At 42.3% G+C, this 13,603-nt stretch overlaps 1 long non-coding RNA gene across 1 annotated transcript; it reads right to left on the bottom strand.

Moving 5' to 3' along the window:
- Positions 1–685: 685 nt before the first annotated feature.
- LOC139370213 (uncharacterized) lies at positions 686–12,270 on the bottom strand. The gene is made up of 3 exons (XR_011627122.1): positions 12,212–12,270; positions 10,982–11,062; positions 686–836 (listed from the first exon to the last, which is right to left on the bottom strand). It is a non-coding gene; the product is annotated as an uncharacterized lncRNA (long non-coding RNA).
- Between the last annotated feature and the right edge of the window lie 1,333 nt (positions 12,271–13,603).

The raw sequence follows: 13,603 nt of genomic DNA, 5'->3' as shown, positions 1-13,603 counted from the left end.
TGCTGCAGCTGTACATAGTCCATCTGTATAGACCCACCCAATCTACCTACCTCATCCCCATACTGTTTTTATTTTATTTACTTTTCTGTTATTTTGCACACCAGTATCTCTACTTGCACATCATCATCTAAATTGTAATTATTTGCTCCTATGGCCTATTTATTGCCTACCTCCTCATGCTTTTTGCACACACTGTATATATACTTTATTTTTTCTACTGTGTCATGGACTTGTTTATTGTGTTATTGGCTTGTTTATTGTTTACTCCATGTGTAACTCTGTGTTGTTGTCTGTGTGACACTGCTTTGCTTGATCTTGGCCAGGTCGCAGTTGCAAAGGAGAACTTGTTCTCAACTAGCCTACCTGGTTAAATAAAGGTGAAATAAATAAAACAATAAGGGGTCCTTGTGGTATAGCTGGCCCTGCTCATTCCTTATTTTATACTGAAGAAAAATATAAATGCAACATGCAACAATTTCAATGATTTTACTGAGTTACAGTTTATAAAGGAAATCAGTCAATTGAAATAAATTCATTAGGCCCTAATCTATGGATTTCACATGACTGGGCAGGGGCGCAGCCATGGGTGGGCCTTGGAGGTCATAGGCTGGGAGTCAAGCCCAGTCAATCAGAATTAGTTTTTCCCTCCAAAAGGGCTTTATTACAGACAGAAATATTCCTCAGTTTCATCAGCTGTCCAAATGGCTGGTCTCAGACGATCCCGCAGGTGAAGAAGCCGGATGTGGAGGTCCTCGGCTGGCGTGGTTACACATGGACTGCAGTTGTGAGGCTGGTTGAACGTTCTGCCAAATTCTCTAAAACAGAGTTGGAGGAGGCTTATGGTAGAGAAATTAATATTATGTTCTCTGGCAACAGCTCAGGTGGACATTCCTGCAGTCAGCATGCCAATTGCACGCTCCCTCAAAACTCCAGACATCTGTGGCATTGTGTTGTATGACAAACATGTACATTTTAGTGGCCTTTTATTGTCCCCAGCACAAGGTGCACCTGTGTAATGATCACGCTGTTTAATCAACTTCTTGATATGCCACACCTGTCAAGTGGATGGATTAATCTTGGTAAAGTAGAAATGTTCATTAACAGTGATGTAAACAAATTTGTGCACAGAATTTGAGAGAAATAAGCTTTTAGTGTGGGATATTTCTGGGATATTTTATTTCAGCTCATGAAACATGGGACCAACACTACATTTACATGTTGCGTTTATATTTTTTTTCAGTGTAATTTAGGATTTTAGACAAATCTGACGGAGTTAACCAAATTTCCGGATACATCTTTTAGGAATCCAAGTTTTGAGAGAAATATTCTTTAGAGTCACAGAGTGTCACGCCCTGACCTTAGAGATCCTTTTTTTTCTCTATGTTTGGTTAGGTCAGGGTGTGACTCGGGTGGGAAAGTCTATGTTTTCTATTTCTTTGTTTTTGGCCGTGTGTGTGTGTGTGTGTGTGTGTGTGTGTGTGTGTGTGGTTCCCAATCAGAGGCAGCTGTCTATCGTTGTCTCTGATTGGGGATCACATATAAGTTGTCATTTTACTTTTGGGTTTTGTGGGATCTTGTTTTCTGTTTAGTATCTGAGCCTGACAGAACTGCGCACTTTCATTTTTTGTCTTTGTTATTTTGTTTGGTGTCATCAATAAAAATATGATGTACGCCTACAACGCTGCACCTAGGTCTCCTACAAACGAGAGCCGTTACACGAAAACTATATAAGATAATTTGTCAGTTCAAATCCATTATCAAATCTAATTTTCTTGGTCGCATACACATGGTTAGCAGATGTTAATGCGAGTGTAGCGAAATGATTGTGCTTCTAGTTCTGGCCGTGCAGTAATATCAAAAGTAATCTAACAATTTCACAATAACTACCTTATACACACAAGTATGAAAGAATGAATAAGAATATGTACAGTGGGGCAAAAAAGTATTTAGTCAGCCACCAATTGTGCAAGTTCTCCCACTTAAAAAGATGAGAGAGGCCTGTAATGTTCATCATAGGTACACTTCAACTATGACAGACAAAATGAGAAAAAAAATCCAGAAAATCACATTGTAGGATTTTAATGAATTTCTTTGCAAATTATGGTGGAAAATAAGCATTTGGTTACCTACAAACAAACAAATTTTCTGGCTCTCACAGACCTGTAACTTCTTCTTTAAGAGGCTCCTCTGTCCTCCACTCGTTACCTGTATTAATGGCACCTGTTTGAACTTGTTATCAGTATAAAAGACACCTGTGCACAACCTCAAACAGTCACACTCCAAACTCCACTATGGCCAAGACCAAAGAGCTGTCAAAGGACACCAGAAACAAAATTGTAGACCTGCACCAGGCTGGGATGACTGAATCCGCAATAGGTAAGCAGCTTGGTTTGAAGAAATCAACTGTGGGAGCAATTATTAGGAAAAGGAAGACATACAAGACCACTGATAATCTCCCTCGATCTGCGGATCCACGCAAGATCTCACCCTGTGGGGTCAAAATGATCACAAGAACGGTGAGCAAAAATCCCAGAACCACACGGGGGGACCTAGTGAATGACCTGCAGAGAGCTGGGACCAAAGTAACAAAGCCTACCATCAGTAACACACTACGCCGCCAGGGACTCAAATCCTGCAGTGCCAGACGTGTCCCCCTGCTTAAGCCAGTACGTGTCCAGGCCCGTCTGAAGTTTGCTAGAGAGCATTTGGATGATCCAGAAGAAGATTGGGAGAATGTCATATGGTCAGATGAAACCAAAATATAACTTTTTGATAAAAACTCAACTCGTCGTGTTTGGAGGACAAAGAATGCTGAGTTGCATCCAAAGAACACCATACCTACTGTGAAGCATGGGGGTGGAAACATCATGCTTTGGGGCAGTTTTTCTGCAAAGGGACCAGGACGACTGATCCGTGTAAAGGAAAGAATGAATGGGGCCATGTATCGTGAGATTTTGAGTGAAAACCTCCTTCCATCAGCAAGGGCATTGAAGATGAAACGTTGCTGGGTCTTTCAGCATGACAATGATCCCAAACACACCGCCCGGGCAATGAAGGAGTGGCTTCGTAAGAAGCATTTCAAGGTCCTGGAGTGGCCTAGCCAGTCTCCAGATCTCAACCCCATAGAAAATCTTTGGAGGGAGTTGAAAATCCGTGTTGCCCAGCAACAGCCCCAAAACATCACTGCTCTAGAGGAGATCTGCATGGAGGAATGGGCTAAAATATCAACAACAGTGTGTGAAAACCTTGTGAAGACTTACAGAAAACGTTTGACCTCTGTCATTGCCAACAAAGGGTATATAACAAAGTATTGAGATAAACTTTTGTTATTGACCAAATACTTATTTTCCACCATAATTTGCAAATAAATTCATTAAAAATCCTACAATGTGATTTTCTGGATTTTTTTTCTCTCATTTTGTCTTTCATAGTTGAAGTGTACCTATGATGAAAATAACAGGCATCTCTCATCTTTTTAAGTGGGAGAACTTGCATAATTGGTGGCTGACTAAATACTTTTTTGCCCCACTGTAGGTATACCTCTTGTCCAGATGGGTTAGGGCATTGTGCAGTGTGATTGTGATTGTGTTGTCTGTGGACCTAAGCAAATTGGAGTAGGTCTTGGGTGTCAAGTAGGGTGGAGGTGATATGATCCTCGACTAGTCTCTCAAAGCACTTCATGACGGAAGTGAGTGCTGATAGCCGTTTAACTCAGTTACCTTAGCTTTTTTGGGAACAGGAACAATGGTGGCCCTTTTGAAGCATATGGGAACAGCAGACTGGGATAGGGATTGATTGAATATGTCCGTAAACACACCAGCCAGCTGGTCTGCGCATGCTCTGAGGACACGGCTAGGGATGCCGTCTGAGCCGGCAGCTTTGCCAGTTTTTAGAATTTTAAACACTTTTTTGGAGAGTTTTTAACAGGGATCCTTTGGCCGGATAAGGGCATTTACAGGTGTAACATTATAGCTTCCGTCCCCTCGCCCCGGGCTCGAACCAGGGTTCCTCTGCACACATCAACAACTGACATCCACGAAGCATCGTTACCCATCGCGCCACAAAAGCCGCGGCCCTTGCAGAGCAAGGGGAACAACTACTTCAAGGCCTCAGAGCGAGTGATGTCACCGATTGAAACGCTATTAGCGCGCACCACCGCTAACTAGCTAGCCATTTCACATCGGTTACACAGGCATAGAGCCGACATGGAAGTGAATAATATTGAAAGTATTTAGAAAATTCTCAAACAAATCTTTTCCATTATAAAATTATCCCAAATGTAAATATGAATCTTAAATTATGCAATTAAATCACATTTGCTCAACTGTAAAATGAAAGTTTCCCTACCAAACAAAGATTGTCCCAACTTTCAAGAATCTCTGAGCTAATTTCCTGCGATTCTACATATTTTGCCATGAGCCTTAAAGTGAATTTCCTCTAATTCTAAACATTTCTTTCTTGGCTTATGACATGTCCATATGCTATCTGGGGGGCCTGACCTCTGTGGGAACTCCAACCCCTTTCCCCCAAAAAAATATATTTTTATTGTGGGTTGGGTGCCCCCAAAGCTTGTGGAGACGTAACTATTGTCTAATAAAGTATATCAACGTAACGGTCTCTGTGGATGATAATTATTCCGGAAAGCTGCAAGGGGTTTATTTTGAGATTTTCCTGGTATTTTTAACCAAGCTGCCAAGAAACTGTCAATGTGTTTCGGCCACATTTATTTGAAGAATAAAATGAAAGAAATTAGGCAATTTAACAGTCATGAAAAATAGGGTGCTTTGTTGAGAGACAAAAAAAGACAGTTTAGCAAAGGCCGCTTTTGCGATTTGCTGCCTTTAAGAATCTCAGAGTTTCCCCAAAACTGGAAAATGTCTGCTTCCGTGGAAACATTTGTCCCGAAATTGTGTCATCCAGAACGAAAGAAAAAATCATTTCAAAGTGATCAGGAAAAAATATTTCCTAATTCAAAACAGTGGAGTCATTGCTTAACTGCTGAAAAACAAGGATATTTCTGGAAAGAATGTCACTTGAGAAAAGCATGAAGCACTTTTTCACAGAAAAACACTTAACTTAATGAAACATGGGGGTTGGCACTTGATTCAGAGAAGAAGCCAGATGAAGCTATAAAAAAAAACTACCGAGCAGACACGATGTCACAACCGCATTGAATGTCTTCCTTTGACTATCGGAATCACTTTTCATAGTGGGAGATGTGCAGCTAAACCCTTGGCCACGCTTGAAACGGAACATCATCGGTAAACACATTTGTTAAGTCTCCCCGAGCGTCGGCGTACCGTTTACCCACGCTGCACTTGAAATATAATGTTTCGAGAGCCCCCTTTAGATTTCCACTTCAACACACACTTTAATGTGTGCAAATGACTCTCGACTACAGTTTCATTACCGGACCATAAATTACATAATAAGTGGTTCAGTCAGATCCAACTGAAAGCCCTCCAAAAAAGTTACCCCTGAAAGTGCCCACTTATTCGCTTCATTGTCAAATATGCGTGTGTTTAGGTTGAGTTTAATACAGCATTTACTGCCACTGACTGGTCTGAGCTATTGTAATGTAATGCAATGCATGTCATATGGCTTTGAGTTCCTAGTATTGTGGGAAGTATGACTGGGAGACACGGAACACGGCTCAATAAAGTTGTGTGTCCTGAGGGAAAAGGGCAGCATTTGTCAGTCATGTCAAGAGGTGCCAGTGAGATCTCCAGCCATCCTTAAACGATGCTTAAAGCAACGAACACTGCATGCAGAGTGATTGCCTTATTGTGTTTGAGTTTGGCTAAAGCAGTACTCCTCCACTGAAAGCAGGAAGTGTCCAAACTTGACTCTTAGCAGAGCACATAGGTCCTACATGGGATGGATGATTGAGAACGTGGTTCGTTCAGGCTTTGTTTCATTTCCTAACATGGAAATCCTAGGATACGTTCAAGTACAGCAGCAGAACCCATTTCAATCAAATTAGCTTGTTAGGGCGTTCTTAAAAACAACACTGTAATAGCAAGGGTCTGCAATAAAGCATGTTCAGGAAGCACCGTTATTATTCAACCTCCAGGCCACCTGTCGTGCCATGATCTTACCTACCTGCATCCATAAAGCGTTTCAGAAAAGGAGTGCTAATCTAGCACCAGTTTTGTCTTTTAGATCACAATGTATGACACTACAGGGGAGACCTGAGTGTAGAACAGCACTCCTACTCTGAGTTGCTTTATGAATACAGTCTCAGGTCTACTCTGAGTTGCTTTATGAATACAGTCTCAGGTCTACTCTGAGTTGCTTTATGAATACAGTCTCAGGTCTACTCTGAGTTGCTTTATGAATACAGTCTCAGGTCTACTCTGAGTTGCTTTATGAATACAGTCTCAGGTCTACTCTGAGTTGCTTTATGAATACAGTCTCAAGTCTACTCTGAGTTGCTTTATGAATACAGTCTCAAGTCTACTCTGAGTTGCTTTATGAATACAGTCTCAGGTCTACTCTGAGTTGCTTTATGAATACAGTCTCAGGTCTACTCTGAGTTACTTTATGAATACAGTCTCAGGTCTACTCTGAGTTGCTTTATGAATACAGTCTCAGGTCTACTCTGAGTTGCTTTATGAATACAGTCTCAGGTCTACTCTGAGTTGCTTTATGAATACAGTCTCAGGTCTACTCTGAGTTGCTTTATGAATACAGTCTCAGGTCTACTCTGAGTTGCTTTATGAATACAGTCTCAGGTCTACTCTGAGTTGCTTTATGAATACAGTCTCAGGTCTACTCTGAGTTGCTTTATGAATACAGTCTCAGGTCTACTCTGAGTTGCTTTATGAATACAGTCTCAGGTCTACTCTGAGTTGCTTTATGAATACAGTCTCAGGTCTACTCTGAGTTGCTTTATGAATACAGTCTCAGGTCTACTCTGAGTTTCTTTATGAATACAGTCTCGGGTCTACTCTGAGAGGTTCCACTGAGCACTGTGGTCTGTACAACAGCATAACTTGTTTCCCAGACTCATTTCATATCTGGTTCCCGGGACAGTTCCTTCGGAGGCAGAGTGAAGCCTGCTTGGCTGTTCCAGGCCAAGGGCTGTTTCAATTTATGGAGAATCTTTACTGGACTATCGGGAACCGGCCTGCAATCACCGCACCGCAATGAAAAGCTGAGATGATCCCGTCTTTGGCAATAGTTGCTTTTATTTTGACTGCACAGATTTGAGATATTACATTTCCCACTACTGTCATATTGGTCTTCATAAGACTGTTTCATCCATCTGTGCAACTTTTATGGACACTATTTCTCCACTTGCTTGCGCCCCTGAGAGATGAACGTAAAGTGCTCTACCATCAGAGAGATGTAAAAAGTTAATGGAGTTGAAGAGGACTTTCAGAACAGGGGTGTTGTCCTGCTATAGCCTACAAACATCTTGCAGCATAATGCTATTGCAACAGGTTTAGGTATCTAATAGTACATGTTGTGCCGACTCATCCACCAGCCGGATCTTTATCTGGAATAGCAATTAGCTTGGGGACAAGGTTACATGTGATCCCATATCCATACATTAGTAAAAAAAACAACAACAAAAACCAGGCTAAAAATAAATGACAAGCAATATGATAAACTTAACATGGATAGTGCATCAAAAGCTGCTAAGATCTACCTTGAGATGCATAGAACGTTTGCTCAAACCATACACACTACATGCCTTTCCCCCGTTTGATACAGTCAAAGGCTCCGCAAGCTTTCCTTCTTTCAATATCACCTCTATATCGCAATCAGAGATTGCAGAACCCACCACGGTGACTCTATTTCCTGCAGGGGGTGCGGTGGCGGCTGGCAGTGACCAACTCCGACAGGGGTCATTATGACTGTTTATGTCTCTTCCATCCCGGGGCCGGCCCGGCTCCTGTGTCGCCATGCTTCGCCTGCGCCCCACTCCCATGATGGATGACAAAGTGAGGCAGTCTTATTGGAAAAAGGCTTGATTTACAGCAAGGCTGTCTGCCACCGGGCTAATGGCTTAATTTCTCTCTCTACTCCGCTCGGCCTGCACGTGATGTCATCAGCCCCAAGGTCGTTTGTTCGTTGAGCCCCGATATAGCTCTTTGTTGTGGTGTCCAGAGGAGTAAGGGGGGAGGGGATAATGTGCCTTTGATCAGTGGTACATGCGAGACCATGTGTGTGCGTGTGCACTCTACGAGCTTTTAGCTTAATTACCTTGATTCTGGTGATTATTTATATATGCAGCGTTTTATTATATACACTCTGTATTGCACTTGTGTTACAGTCACCCCCCACCATTGCCCCCTTCTATTTGCCTCCCCTCATTCACCCTTGTTGAGTGGCTATTTGAACTCACTGGCGGCATGTCGGCCTTCTACTCCCAGTCCCACCTACTTTAAATTAGTACCATCAAACAAGTGTAGTATATTCCCCGCATGTATGATATCAAACCTCTCTAAACTCACATTACACTGCAGACGACAAAAGATTAATACTCTTTTGGGATATTTGGTTTCTATTGACAAAGCGACTTGCTTTTGAGCTAACTACCTTACCTAATTGAGCCATCTCTAAAGGTAAATGGACTAGCGTTGGGCCACGGCACTCAGTGTCATTAGTAAGATTAATTTGAGTTTCTCCGCATGCCAGTTTTCCTCTTAGCTATTGATTACTTGTCATTTGGTGTCATTAGGTGTATTGGTAAACAGGAAAAATGAATGGAGTCTAGACAGACTGGGAGTGCAAACAAAGGAGGAATCATTAACTGGAAGGGATGGTGATTTAGAAGTGCCAATGAATAGCGGCCATTCTGAACTGCACATTTCTTGTGAGCTCTTTAAACTTGTAATGCTTTTTTCCATAGGCATAAACACGGAAACTTAGGTTACAGTAACACACACTAGATAAGCTTAACATCAACATCGTGTGCCATGACACTCTTCAACAAGTATAATGGTAGCTTGTGAATGGTTTCTGAAACTATTATATATTACATGTGTGAGGACTTGACAAATTCTTCATATAGACGGATTGGCTGACAATGTCAGGCAAATTGTGTGCGCCTATCAATGGGGCCGGAAGCTGTGTGGTGTTACGATTCTGAATAGTCAGATAGCTAGCAACAATGACAAGAAGCTGCCAATGACAAAAGCTGCCACTAGCTCAAACGAGGTGACTCGTATCAGATAGTTTTATCTTGTTCTTGATACCATGTCTTGTTTTGACATGTCATGTCTATGCTAATATGGCTAAAATTGTAATGATGTATTTGAGAGACAACAAGTGCTGATTGTGCAAATGTATTTGTGTTTTCAATGAACATCTGGAGACTAAATCTAGTTTACATGTTGTCAACAATCTAATCCAACCCTGTCTGTTTTGCCCCGTAGTTGCACAGGTGTTGGTTTTGTTGCTAAACAACCAACTTGTCTATAAGCTTCATAACGTCTTCTTAATTTCAAACCACACTCTGCCACTGCAAGGACCCTGTACCGCTGCCCTCTGTATGCCCTACAGCAGGGCTACGCCAAATAAAAACGTGATTCACATTTTGTGTTTTTTAATTCTTCACATTTTCAAACAGTACATTTATATTTTCCAAAGGGGCTACACATTTGGGTGAGTATTTTTTATCTCGCAAATACAGGTAGCCAAGTCAAATAATTAACATCCAATCACATTAACCGTTACTCTCTCACAGGAAACCTTCACTCTTTCGCAGACTTTTAGAAACGAAACATGACAATTTTAAAAAAATAAGCCATTTAGGATATTTTTAAAGTAAGCGACAGCTTTGTGACATCAAATGGACTTTGCTGGCCAAGATGTGTTGGTATCTGTACTGATGGCGCAAAAGCCATGACATGGAGACATAGTGGAGTGGAGCGTGCAAGCAGTTGCTCCCGATGCTACTTGGGTACACTGCAGCATCCATCGAGAGGCTCTTGCTGCCAAGGGAATGCCTGACAGCTTGAAAGGCGTTTTGGACACTACAGTGAAAATGGTTAACTTTGTTAAAGCAAGGCCCCTGAACTATTCTGCATTATGCAATGATATGGGCAGTGAACATTTAACGCTTTTACAACATACAGAAGTGCACTGGTTATCAATGGGCAAAGTATTGACACATTTTTTAAAATTGAGAAACAAGCTTGAAGTTTCCTTTCTGACCATAATTGTCTGACCGCTTGCATGATGACAAGTTTCTTGCACGACTGGCCTATCTAGGTGATGTTTTTTCTCACCTGAATGATCTGAATCTAGGATTACAGGAACTCTCCACAACTATATTCAATGTGCAGGACAAAATTGAAGCCATGATTAAGAAGTTGGAGCTCTTTTCTGTCCGCATTAACAAGGACAACACACAGGTCTTCCCATCATTGTATGATTTTTTTGTGTGCAAATTAACTCAAGCTTACAGACAATGTCAAATGTGATATAGCGAAGCACATGAGTGAGCTGGGTGCGCAATTACGACACAAACAACTGGATTTGTTATCCCTTTCATGCCCTGCCTCCAGTCCACTTACCGATATCTGAACAAGAGAGCCTCATCAAAATTGCAGCAAGTGGTTCTGTGAAAATTGAATTTAACCAGATGCCACTGCCAGATTTCTGGATAGGGCTGTGCTCAGAGTTTCTTGCCTTGGGAAATCGCTCTGTTAAGACACTGATGCCCTTTGCAACCACGTACCTATGTGAGAGTGGTTTCTCGGCCCTCACACACAGGCACAGACTGTGTGGAAAATTATTTAAGACTGAGACTCCAATACAACCCAACATTGCAGAGTTATGTGCATCCTTTCAAGCACACCCTTCTCATTACCCTGTGGTGAGTTATTCACCATTTTTGTCACTTCCCACGAGCCGGGTTGTGACAAAAACTCACACTCATTCTTATGTTTAATAAATGTATTGTATAGTGTGTGTGTGTGGCAGGCTTACAACGATGGCAAAAAACAACATTTGAGAGTATGCTTACCCTGGTGCTAGAAGGGGTACGCAGCTGGAGGTTGAATGTTTGAAGGGGTACGGGACTATAAAAAGTTTGGGAACCACTTCCCTACAGGAAAAAATCAAATCAAACCAAATCAAATTGTATTAGTCACATGCACCGTATACAACAGGTAGACCTTACAGTGAAATGCTTACTTACTAGCCCCTAACCAACAATGCAGTTAAAAAAAATATGGATAAGAATAAGAAATATAAGTAACAAGTAACTAAAGAGCAGCAGTAAAATAACAATAGCGAGACTATATACAGGGGGGTACCGGTACAGAGTCAATGTTCGGGGGCACCGGTTAGTTGAGGTAATATGTATATGCAGGTAGGAATGTCAGCCATTTTTATATGTTTGCCTTTGGTGGGTAAATCATGGTAATTGTTCCTTTAAATGTAGCGACTTCCTGCTCACTGGGTCAATGTCTCCCGTTGGGGTAACCCGACCTCCCGCCTTCCTCTCCCGGGGGTAACCATGATCCATGCATCCCTGGATTCCTTGATCCTCTGTCCGTCACCCTATACCTTCCCCCCTCCACTGGCACAAGGAGGTACAACATTTAATCCCATCTTAAATTAAGATTGTAATTAAGAGTAATAAATTGTCCCAAAATGTTTTGAATGCACTTGGATTCTACAGGCGGCCGGGAAACGTCCTAGACTTTCGGAGAAACGAAGATGTTGGACGCTTTTCAAGAGTGGGAATGAGCTCATGGCGAGTGTTACTCTAAAGCAGACTATTGATGGGCTGGGTCACGCACCCAGACCAAGACCTGGAGGAGTGGAAGGGGAAAACCTTGCTCTTTAGATTGATGCCTTGCTGGAATTTGGGTATGTTCAGACTAATGTTGGTTATGGGAGTCCAAATTAGGAGCTGCTTTGTTTATATAAACCCCTTACCTCTCTCTGGGCTCTTCGCCTATAGCCTTAGAGGGGTCATCCCATGGGCACTCACTACTCCCATCATTCCGAAGGCATATGTATCTCCGTCTGTATCTCTCGCATTCTTTCCTATTGAGCGAACGCACAATGCGGGGAGAAGGGCCTCAGAGCGTTCAAATCAAAAGTTCACCACACACACACACACGCACACACATGCATGTACTGTACGCACACACACTGACATGTGCACATGTGAACACACGTGCACATACACACATACACACCTCTCTCCCTCCCGCCACCCCAAAGCCTATTGAGTATGACGTACCTGTCAGACCAGAGGCCGCTGGGGGACTTGTGGAGGGAAAGTGCCTTATGGAGAGAAGTCTGGAATGCACTTGCCTTTAGCGTAACCGGAAAAGCCACCAAAAAAAAAAACACGGCAAACCTATTAATTATCCGTCCCGTGACACTTTTTTCCAACACCGAGACTAGTAAAATATCTCCATACCTCCTGGGCCAGTGGTTACGTGTGCATTACCGATTGCACTTTTGCGAAAGGGTGACAAAATCCCAGCATACACCCCATCAACTCTCAGTGACTAATTATCTGTAGGAGAGGACTATAGGTTTGTAATGTACACACTGTGGTCTGTGTGCCAAATGGCACCCTATTCCCTATACAGTGCACTACATTTGACCAGAGCCCATAGGGAAAAGGGTGCCATTTGGGAGGCACACTGCATGATGTTTTGACTGCCTGTATCGACACGCCTCCATACCACGGCATTAGCAGAGGATTAGAAAAGCAACTGGAAAAGTATGCTGAAGTAAGTGTAGCATGAGTATGGCTCATCCAAGTCAGTGGAAGACATGACGTTACATTGAAGCTATTCCATGGACACTATTCTAGAGTCACTAAGGTGTGTCTGGAATGGTAGTGCACTACTTTTCATCCGAGCCCTATGGGCCCTAGTCAAATGTAGGGCACTACACAGGGCTCTGATCAAAAGAAGTAGAAAAAAGGGGCTGAATAGCACCATACTTGTATTAGTATTTGTATTTATTATGGATCCCCATTAGCTGCTTCCTGGGGTCTTGCAAAATTAAGGCAGTTAATACAATTTAAAAAACATTACAATACATTCACAGATTTCACAACACACTGTGTGCCCTCAGGTCCCTACTCCGCCACTACCACATATCTACAGTACTAATTCCATGTGTACGTGTGTGTATGGTGCATATGTTATTGCGGGTGTGTGTGTGTGTGTGTGTGTGTGTGTGTGTGTGTGTGTGTGTGTGTGTGTGTGTGTGTGTGTGTGTGTGTATGCATATGTCTGTGCCTATGTTTGTGTTGCTTCAAAGTATTTGTATCTGTTTTTTTATTTAATTTTACTGCTTGCATCAGTTACTTGATGTGGAATAGAGTTCCATGTAGTCATGGCTCTATGTTGTACTGTGCTCCTCCCATGGTCTGTTCTGGACTTGGGGACGGTGAAGAGACCTCTTGTGGCATGTCTTGTGGGGTATGCATGGGTGTCCAAGCTGTGCACCAGTAGTTCAAACAGACGACTCAGCGCATTCAACATGTCAATACCTCTCATAAATACAAGTAGTGATGAAGTCATTCTTTCCTCCACTTTGAGTCAGGAGAGATTGACATGCATATTGGCTTGTTATTGTTGATAGACAACAATCATTTGTTCACCTCTTCCAC

Source organism: Oncorhynchus clarkii, chromosome 17, assembly GCF_045791955.1.
Source record: "Oncorhynchus clarkii lewisi isolate Uvic-CL-2024 chromosome 17, UVic_Ocla_1.0, whole genome shotgun sequence".
NCBI classification, from domain to species: Eukaryota; Metazoa; Chordata; class Actinopteri; order Salmoniformes; family Salmonidae; genus Oncorhynchus; species Oncorhynchus clarkii.
This window is presented reverse-complemented; position numbering and strand designations above follow the sequence as displayed.